The sequence below is a fragment of the Palaemon carinicauda genome, chromosome 33 (assembly GCF_036898095.1).
Source record: "Palaemon carinicauda isolate YSFRI2023 chromosome 33, ASM3689809v2, whole genome shotgun sequence".
Lineage (NCBI taxonomy): Eukaryota > Metazoa > Arthropoda > Malacostraca > Decapoda > Palaemonidae > Palaemon > Palaemon carinicauda.
The window spans coordinates 42,034,786-42,046,165 of record NC_090757.1 but is presented as its reverse complement, the minus strand read 5'-3'; positions in this window follow the sequence as shown (position 1 = coordinate 42,046,165).

Genomic DNA, 11,380 nt, shown 5'->3' with positions numbered 1-11,380 from the left:
TGGAATATTGCAGTCAAATTAACCTATAATTTCTTTTGAAAACTCAGGATTCAAGTCCGAAACCTTATCAGACATCATTTTAAAATCTAGAGTACAGTTATGAACTCGAAATCAATCCACTTGACCTCAAAACTTACAATAATACGGATTTTCAAATAAACATGAAACATTAATATTTACTTTCCATCATCAATAGTATTTCGAAAGACTTCAATGGTACATCTCGGCACCGGACATCATTCGAATTAAGAAAAACAAGAATGTTAACATTAATCAACTTTATTCATAAAGCATAGCGTCTGACAGTTCTAGATAAGAGAATCAATAATAAACCAACTTCTTAATATCTGATGTAATGCACATTTGGTTTAAAGCGCATGGGGCGTTTCACTGTTTTGTTATCTATAGGAAAGCGTCAATACCCGAAAAAGTGGTAAACTCAACCTTTTTGTTCTAGCAGTAAATTCTAGCGCAAATATTATTATACGACCGAATTAGATTTCGAAATCGCACCCCTTTTGGATTTCAGCACAGAATAAAAGCTTATATTTTGTATATGCTTAACATAAAGTAACGAGAGGAAAATTATACAAAAGTCTTTTTATAGTATATATATGAAATATCTATTTTGATGTTGTTACCGTTTTTGAAATATTTTAATTTCCTTATTTCCTCTCCTCATTGGGCTATTTTTCCCTGTTGAACCCTTGGGCTTATAGCATCTTGCTTTTCCAACTAGGGTTGTAACTTAGCTAATAATAATAATAATAATAATAATAATAATAATAATAATAATAATAATAATAATAATAACTCCGTTATTAGCTATACTGCATATCCAAATAAAATGAAACACTCGGATTTACCAAAAAAAAAAAAAAAAAATCTTGTCTTGTCTTCATTAAATACAAAATGCCTTACAAGTTTGAAAGATCTAGGACGCCGCATTTCATTAATTCATTAATTACCATATCAAACAATCAGTATGGACCTTCTTTAAGATCAATGAAATGCAAAATATTTCTAATACTGATAACCAAACTCTGTTTCTCCATTTCTAGGATTATTTTAACACAAGCATAAATTCTTAAGAGGAGGTAATTTACACATACAAACATTCATACATGCACGCATAAATTAAAAACACAAGCATGCATTAATATGTAAACAAAATAATAACTTATGCCAAAGTTTATTGTGAACTAATAGCGAAGGTTCAGGCTATTAGAACGCCCAATCCATGTAAAATCGTCCCCCTTAATATTATGAGAGTTCCATATTTAATTTAATGCATAATCCGCTGTATTTAAAAGGACGTTTTTTCTGATCTAATCATTTTGTAAATAATACCCTAACTCCGTTCACCAACAATAAATAACTACATTAAAAGACGGCTTTGGTTTAGACAGACTGTGAATCCAAATGACAAACTATTTGTAAAACTTTATTACAAAGTAAATGGCCGGCTGAGTGATCGTTTTCCATAGAGCGCACATGTAGGTGAATACTGTTAAACATGCTTATGTACAAGCACATACTCTTGAAGACATAAGTGTCTCCATTTATCATCAGATAGGGCTCAGACCTGTAAAAAAGGAAAAGGTAACTTAAATTTTCCTTTTTAAATCTCTATTTCTTTCGAATGCTCAACTCTCAATCTAAGGACCTTTGTATTTTCTATCCCAACCTTTCAAAGTTGGTAATGCATGTTTCATGGCGCACTATTTGTAGGATCCGCCTAATCCCAGAAACCTTAGTCAATGAACTCACAAAGAGATAAATAAATAAGATCTAATGCCAAAATCCGGGACGGAGCGAGCAGTTGGCTGATTTTTCAGAAAAGAAATTTCTTTCGTTTAATATCACTATAAACCAGAACAGGCAATGAAAAGAGATATAACTGTCATTTTTTTAGATGACATTGAAACTGACATGGCGGACCAAATCAAGCGATATTAATGCACGAATATTGCGTTAAATAGATTCTTCAACTATTGGAGCAGATAAAAGCATATTTTCCGTTGAATCGTTCATTTCCGGAAACGCACCAAAATTGGCACACAATCCTTTGGATTGTGCTTTGATAAAGGTAGTAAGGCGCCTAAAATTTAAGATGGAAGCCACTGAATATATAGAAATATTATCTTTTGCAATAAAATTGCAAAAACTTGTCCTATATGAATGATTTTAAAGTTAAATCATAGATTTTTTACTAAACAGAGTCTGCATTTGGAGCTATGGACTTACTCATTGACTTCCTTGTACTCACATAGCGGGTGTCAACATACAACCAGGCACTGCTACTATATAAATCAGCATGGAGTTCAGTATCAGCTGAATAATTATTTATTACATTCAAATACTTAGCTTAGTGTCCAAAATGATGCGCAATAAGGCACTCATCAGTTAGCTACTGCATATTGCAAGTAATTCAACATAGATTTTTAGTTAGACAGCAGCGCCTGAATTGACAGGGTTTGGCAGAACAGGAGAACCAAGCCAGCAGTAACAGGGGTTTTATATTGCTTTACAATATTAGATACCTGGATGGTGTACAAATTAGATGGAACTCAAACGATACTGAATGAACGATCAAGTTAGGTTAAGTCATATGCTTTCATTACCCATACTTTATTGTGCATGATTGTTATTAAGGTAGTAAAAGGATGAACCTGTACCAACCGTGTGTCACACAATTGTACATAATTCCTTTTGTATATATTATGCTTGTATCTGCGCTCTTCCCTCGAACTAAAACGAACATGAAAATTCACACGTCTCCGGTTTTCCTCTGTGACATTGTCTGTCTTGTAAACTTGTTATGTCCTGTTGCCTTGAGGTTTTGTATATAAAGGAGAGTGTTCTATAATATTGTAACTCAGTTGATTGCATCCTGCCTTTGAGTTCACAACCTTCTCTCGGCCCGTCACATTGGTGACCCCGGAAGTCGACTCGCTCCCACCGCCTTCCACCCCCACCCCCTCGCCCCTTCATCGTTGGTAGTACTATGGCGGACTCTACGGCAGTTGGTGCTGCGCCAGCTCCATTCAAACTTTCATCGTTTGCCAGCGGAGAGGCGTTTGCTTGGTTTCAGCGCGCAGAAGTCCACTTTCGTATCAGGGGCGTGACTCGCTCAACCACCAAAGCGGATTATGTTCTCGCGGCGATACCCGAGGACACCTTCCCAGAAATATCCGACTGGCTTTGTGAACAAGGAGACACCCCAATAGCGTATGACGCCCTCAAAACATACCTTCTGCAGCAGTACTCGCCGTCGCCAGCCGCCCGTATAGCAAAGCTTTTTCAGCTCTCGCAACAACCGTTGGGGGACCAAAGGGCTTCGCTTGCCCTCAGGGAAATGACCAGTATCGCTCGCCTTCAACCTGCCGCAGACGGCTCTCCTCGTGAGGTGAACCTACTTCGTGCCCTTTGGATACGCCGTTTACCCGAACCTGTACGCGCTGCCATACCCAATGTCGATAGTTTACCCATAAAGGACTTGATGACCAAAGCCGACGCCCTTATGGACAGCCACTTCAAGACCTCCATCAACGCCTCCACCCCTGACGACGAGGATGCCTATTCAACGTCAACCGAAGCTGACATGAATGCCGTAGGACATACACACCTACCCCGTGACGTGCCGAAGCGGCGACAAAGGCGCCCACCACCCACCAATCGCTCGCACCCCAACGAACGACTTCTACAGCCACTTACTACCTCCCATCCGCCGCAGTTTTGCTATTACCACTTCAGATTCGGGGCAACCGCGAAGAAATGTGCCAAGGATTGTCAGCGGCCAAAAAACGTGTAAGTAGGCCATCGCTTGTGGCGGTGGCCTCCTGTGTTTCTAATCTTTTCTTTTTACAGGATGCAGGAATGGGCATGTGATTTTTGGTAGACACGGGTGCTTGTCGTTCTATTTTGCCAAGGAAACTCTTCAAGGCACGACGTAGTCTGTCTACATCTGCCGACGTCCGCTTGGTAGCCGCCAACGGATCTGCGATACCCACCTACGGTTAGGAGAACCTCACATTATCGTTCGGAAACAGTAAATTCAATTGGAAGTTTCTCGTTGCTGACGTCACAATGCCAATCATCGGTGCGGATTTCCTCTCTCATTTCCACCTTCTGGTCGATGTCGCCCACCGACGATTGGTCAACGCAGACTCGTACTTGTCGACACCTCTTCAACCCGCCCCCTCTAACCTCGCTCTCCGCATCAGCGCACCCACGGATGCCTACGCCCACCTCCTCACGTCGTACCCGGAAGTTTTCCGTCCAGAACTTCGCCAAACGCCCACGGTTCCTGCCAAGCACGGTATTAACACCATATCAAGATGACGGGACCCCCAGTCTTCGCAAAATTCAGACGTCTGGCACCGGAACGATTAGCAGCCGCCAAACAGACGTTCGCCGAAATGGAGGAAATGGGCCTTTGCCAAAAGGCCTCCAGCCCATGGTCGTCACCCTTACACATCGTTCTGAAGAAAGACGGCTCCCTCCGTCCGTGCTGGGATTACAGGCGCCTGAACATGCAAACAGAACCGGATCACTACCCCCTCCCAAACATTACCGACGTGACCTACCTGCAAAAAGCGAAGGTTTCCTCTACGCTCGACCTCCTGAAGGGGTATTATCAGGTGCCTATGAACCCAGAAGACATCCCCAAGACCGCCATCACCACTCCGTTTGGTACATACACCTTCAATTACTCCTGTTTTGGCCTTCGAAATAATGGGGCAACGTTTCAACGTCTCATGGATGGCATCTTAGGGGACCTCCCTTTCTGTGTATGTTATGTTGACGACATACTTGTGTTCTCCTCCTCAAAAGAGGAACACCTCCGTCACCTGCTCATCGTGCTCGACCGCCTGCAACAAAACGGCCTTGTAGTCCGGTACGACAAGTGTACCTTTGGCGCCAATGAAGTGTCGTTCTTAGGGCACCGTATCACTCCTGAAGGAGTCCATCCCCTCCCTGAGAAGGTAGCAGCCGTTCAGAACTTCCCCGCGCCCTCGACCGTCAAAGCTCTGCAGGAATTCTTGGGCATGATCAACTATTATCACCGTTTTCTGCCAGCCATTGCCGCCACTCTTGCTCCCCTCTACGCCTCCCTCAAGGGCAAGCCAAAGGACCTGAATTGGGGTCCCCTTCAAGAAGCAGCCTTCTGCAATGCAAAGAAGGCCCTATCAACTGCTGCGGCTCTCACTTTTCCTATCCCACACGCCCCTCTCCTTCTCTCCACCGATGCCAGTGACGTCGCTATTGGTGCAGTACTCGAGCAGGTGGTCAAAGGCTCGCCCCGCCCATTGGCCTTCTTCAGCAGAAAACTGTCCAAGGCAGAATCGGGTTATTCTACCTTCGATCGAGAATTGCTGGCGGTGCACTTGGCTGTCCGTCACTTTCGCCATTTCTTAGAAGGTACGCCCTTCTTCATTCGCACAGACCACATGCCTCTGGTGCACGCCTTCACTCAACAGTCTGACGCCTAGTCCGCCCGTCAACGCCGACATCTCTCCGCCGTGGCTGAATACAATTGCACCCTCCAATACGTCCCTGGGAAAATGAATCCCGTTGCCGATGCCCTGTCAAGAAACACGTTGGCTGCCGTTCAACTGGGATTGGATTACAACGCCCTGGCTGAAGCCCAACGACAGGATCCAGAGTATCAAGCTTGTAGGACATCCTGCACGTCCCTCCGTTGGGAAGACTTTCCCCTCGAAGACTCCAACACCACCCTCCTCTGTGACGTCAGTACTGGTAGACCGCGACCTTGGATTCCTGCTCCCATGCGCCGACGGGTGTTTGATTTCATTCACGGCCTTTCACATCCCTCGTGCCGTTCTACTGCACAGCTGCTGAAGGCAAAGTTCATTTGGCACGGCATTTCTAAGGATGCTAAGGATTGGGTCCGCGCCTGTACTTCTTGCCAAACTTCCAAAGTACATCGACACACGGATTCAGGAGTGGGAACCTTTCCTCAACCTCAGCGTCGTTTCGCACACATTCACGTCGACGTTGTAGGCCCCCTACCCACATCACAAGGACATCGTTACCTGTTTACTATCATCGACCGCCCCACTCGTTGGCCTGAAGCCATTCCCATGGAAACTGCAACATCCGCCTCATGTACATCTGCCTTACTCTCTGGATGGATTTCAAGATTCGGTATCCCTGAGCATATTACTTCTGACAGGGGTACCACTTTCACCTCTCAATTGTGGACATCATTAGCGAATCTCCTGGGCATCACCCTACATCAGACAACGGCCTACAACCCCGCTGCCAATGGAATGGTTGAACGTTTTCATCGCACCCTCAAAGCAGCTTTGATGTCCCGCTGCAAGGATTGCAACTGGTTTACTCAGCTTCCCTGGGTTCTCCTGGGACTAAGGACCACTCCTAAAGATGCCCTCGACGTCTCGGCAGCTGAAATGGTGTATGGCGACCCGTTGGTCGTCCCTGCCGAATTTTTTCCTTCTACAACCTCCTCCGACGATCTCCAGCGCATACGTCACGTCGTGGGAAAATTTACTCCGTGCCGCCAGACTTACAAGCCCCCAGCGAAGCATCACATACCAACGGACTTGCACTCTGCAACGCACGTCTTCCTGCGCAACGACACCGGCAAGCCATCACTAACGCCCCCTTACACGGGCCCTTTCCTTGTGATCCGACGCAGTCCGAAAGCATTCCTCCTAAACATTAGGGGCAAAGAAGACTGGGTCTCCATTGATTGTCTAAAACCTGCTTATCTTCTGCCAGATGACCCGCCTACAGTTCGCCTCTCTAGATCAGGGCGCCCTATTTAACATGTACAGTATGTCATTTTTAGGGGGGGAGCCATGTACCAACCGTGTGTCACACAATTGTACATAATTCCTTTTGTATATATTATGCTTGTATCTGCGCTCCTCCCTCGCACTAAAACGAACATGAAAATTCACGTCTCCGGTTTTCCTCTGTGACATTGTCTGTCTTGTAAACTTGTTATGTCCTGTTGCCTTGAGGTTTTGTATATAAAGGAGAGTGTTCTATAATATTATAACTCAGTTGATTGTATCCTGCCTTTGAGTTCACAACCTTCTCTCGGCCCGTCACAAACCCATCGGACTTGAATCACTAAATATAGATAAATAATCGTAAGTGATACCTTGAATATCATTCACCAAACTGGCAAAGACAGATCCAGGACTGTCTAAATTCTACACTGACTGAAGTACTGTGGGCTGCAAGTGTGCAAGAGCCCGTGCCTGGCCGTAAGGGCCTGGCAATCTAAAACAACAACGACTGAAGTAATTGATGTCTTTGCCAGAGGAAGAAGAGTGAAGCAATCAAGTCACCATGGGTACAAAACCTACAAGAACATGATAGCCACACTATTATTGTGACTAATATGCCTCTCTTTCAAGCAATTAATGAGATGGCTATTTTTCTAGAACCAGCCAAACTTCTCCATGCCTGTGGCACTCAATACTCTGAGAAAGAACAAGGAGCAGTATAACCAAAGTTTTCACTATAATTTCAACAATATGAAACAGGAGAAAGTCAGAAAAAGAAGTGCAGTCTGTTCTCAGCCAACAGAATGCTAGACCAAGCTATTTAGAATCATCTTTGAAGGTAAAATGCATTTCATATAATAAAGAAGCCCCATCCTCTGAACTTAGACAAGTTATGACTATGAACCTTAATTACAGACTTCATGAATGTGTCCAAACTTTAAATGGTGTAAAATTTCTTGCAATACTTGACAATGGAGATGCTATTCCATAGGTCCAGGAGCTCAAATGCCATTTTCCATGCATTGACAGCTCTGTACGAGAGAGAGAGAGAGAGAGAGAGAGAGAGAGAGAGAGAGAGAGAGAGAGAGAGAGAGAGAGAGAGAGAGAGAGGACGTACCATCAAGAAATTGGAACAGGAACATGCTCCTCAAGAGCATACCCACCCACAGGTCCTCTCAGAGCTAGTATGTACCTATTGGAGACCACCACTCTTTTTTAGGGTCCTACAGTCTTTCTACTTGCAGACATAGGTCACCTGTACAGCCATACCTGGAACAGGTGGGTGTTGATGTACCTGCTATCAACTCCACAAGACTTTAAGAAAAAACTGATGTCAGAAATACCAAAGATGGAATCTGAGGGCAAGGATGTTCTTCTGGCTTTCATGAGAGATATGGGAGATGTGGGTTTGTCTTGTCAGAAGCTTCTGACTATCATAGTGAAGCTATTATCCTTAGCAAAGCGGCTAACATCAACATTTTGCAAAGACATTCTAGACTACAGTACAGCATTTGATGGATCCTACCATGAGGGGAGCATGGAACAGGCCATTCCGCCCACTCTTCTTCAGTTAATGGTCATGCTTGAATATTACGTAGATATCACATCTCAACTAAGCTTTGGTGCATCAAAGACAGATCGAGCAATTGCTCAGCTGCTAAGGTATAACTGCTATGCAAGGTATAAAGAGGGATCAACAACTCACAGATACTCCAAAGACAGACCACCAATACCTGTTTACATAGGGCTGTCCATCTACACAAACAGAAATGCTTAACAAACATGGCATCAGTACGTCATATGACATGGTGCTAGAGATATCTGCACAGCTGGGAGATGCAACAGTTAGCAAGTACGTGGAGGATGAGGCGGTCTGTCCACCAGCTCTGCGAATAGGACTGGTTATCATATCAGCCGTAGACAACATAGACCAACAACAATGACCCCTTCTTTGCATTGAACCAGTATCTTTTTTTCCAGCACCCAACTGAAGAAGACAAAGGTGATGAGCATGGGCAGTTTTAGTCCACAGTGCAGACAGTGAAACCAGTTCCCGAACTTCCAGACTTCTTCTCCAAAGTCCGGCCAGCCTTCTTCACCAAAAAGAAACCCTCTCCTCCCCATAGTGGTGTGACACACCCACACTCCAGTCTACTGAGGCCACTTCTAGCAATGAAGTATGAGTGACTGGAGAAGGTCACTGTAACAGATGGGGCAGTGGATGTGACTTGGTCAGCCCACTATACTTCACAGAAGAGAGGAAAACCATTTGCAGTTAGCATTATATCACATTTGCCTCTACTACAGGATCAGGCCCACCACAATGCTACAGCCAAGCAAATGATGAACAAGATCAAGGAGATAGTGGAATTTGTGAACCTTGGTCACTCATTGTTGCTGACCAGCCAATATATGCAGTAGCCAAGAAGGTCCAGTGGCACTGGCCGAATATGGCGAGGACAAGTTCGCCATAATGCTCGGAGACACATTGCTTATACTATTATATTTTGAATAAAAAAAAAAAAAAATAGAATTTATCATCTTTCTTGGTCTTATTTTAACTTTCTATTTTTCCCTTTTTTTTTATCTTAGAAACATTTTAAACAATAATGAAAATTTATTTCTTACATGTGCTTATCCGAGACATTTTTAATTATAAAACAAAAACCTAGAATTTGTGATCTTTCTCCCTAGATTTCCTTTCATGTCATAAATTTGACTTCATTCAAATTGTCATTCAATAGGCATCGCTCGAAATGACATAATTTTGACTTTGCTTGAATTGACTTCGCTCAAAATGGTGACTATCTTGAAAAAAAAAAAAATGGCTGCCAGTTTTTGTGCTTGTTTCCGGAAATGAAAGATAGTTACACTTATCTGCTCCACTAAGTACCATAATATTCATTAGGAACCAGATTCCGGAAACCCAGGGGTGAAAGGTGGAATTACATACGCTGATATTAAGGTTGCCAATGACGAATTATAGATCGATTCGCGATTTACCAATTTCCTAACTGAAAATATCTATTTCTTTTATTGAGATCAAAGACTGATCCATTAAGAATTACGAATTATCTGACGATGTACTTTCCAAGATCCAACTAGGGTTGTAGCTTAGCTAGTAATAATGATATAAACTATTTATCTTGCTCAAGAAATAAGGCTAATCAGTTTAGTGGAAGCCTCGTGAACCATAACAATCAAAACCGATCAATCAATCTCTTCCAGTTAACTTTTCAATAAGACAAAGTTGTTTCAAGATGTTAGATTCAGGGAAAACAATCTTTTTAATTATGTCAAAGATTGATTACTAATTTGTGTTTTCTCTATTAGGTTCGTTTATTTTGTGGTTCATTTATCAATCAGTTCCATTTCTTTATAATAAGGTTTCCATTCAAATGTCATAAATGCTACGGTTGCTTAAAGTATTTTCATCATTGGACCACTTACTTCCTGGATGACATATAGTTTCATTATAATCATCAAGGTACACAAAAACGGTCAATGAAAGACTAAGTGGAAATTCCCACTCCGAATTGATATATTCCTGATGGAAAGTTTTCCGTTGGTGGGAAATATTCCCTATATCAAAGTCTGGATATCCATCCATCTGGCCGTAATTGTTTCAATTACTTACATGGGAAAATTCATTCAAAGTTCTGAATTCATTTCCTCGTCGGCTTCCGTTTTGAGGATGAGCGTCTCCAATCTTATTACTCAATTTCATAAAGTTTTAATTTCAATATTTTCTGGCGTGGTTAAATAATAAAATGTTAAAATAAAATCTTTTTTTTTTTTTTTTTACTATACGATAATAAACCATAACCCTGCAAAGCATAACTGTTGTGATAAGACAAAAACTTAGGTCAAGTTTATATCTTAAGTTTTATATATATATATATATATATATATATATATATATATATATATATATATGTATATATATATATATATATATATATATATATATATATATATATATATTTATATATATATATATACATATATATATATATATATATATATATATATATTTATATATATATATATATATATATATATATATATATATATATATATATATATATTTATATATATATATATATATATATATATATATATATATATATATATTTACTTTATTCAGATGAATCAAGAACACATACCTCTACGTTGTCTTTTTTATATATTTGCAAACCGAAAAACGTCAAATAAAAGAACTATTCGTGTATATAAATCAATTTTCTATAATCCCCATATTTCAAAGTCTTCATCAAGTTTGAAGAATTTTGAATATATCTCTTCAGTCTTGTGACACTTGCAAAAGATGAAATCTTTAAAAGAAATATTTTCATTCAAAATTGTAAGAAATACCGTAGAAGGGAAAACGTAGTATACAGAAAGAAAAATTATAATATTTATGCATTTACTTCCTTTGTATGCATACCTTCATTGTAGAAAATGTTCCTGTTTCTAATCATTAGGGAATTCGTCCAAAGCATTGGTTTTAATTCCCCATTCTAATTATAACGTTATCATTGGATTACAAAAAAAAAAAAAAAAAAAGAATTAACTGTATTACCTTAAAAGAAACT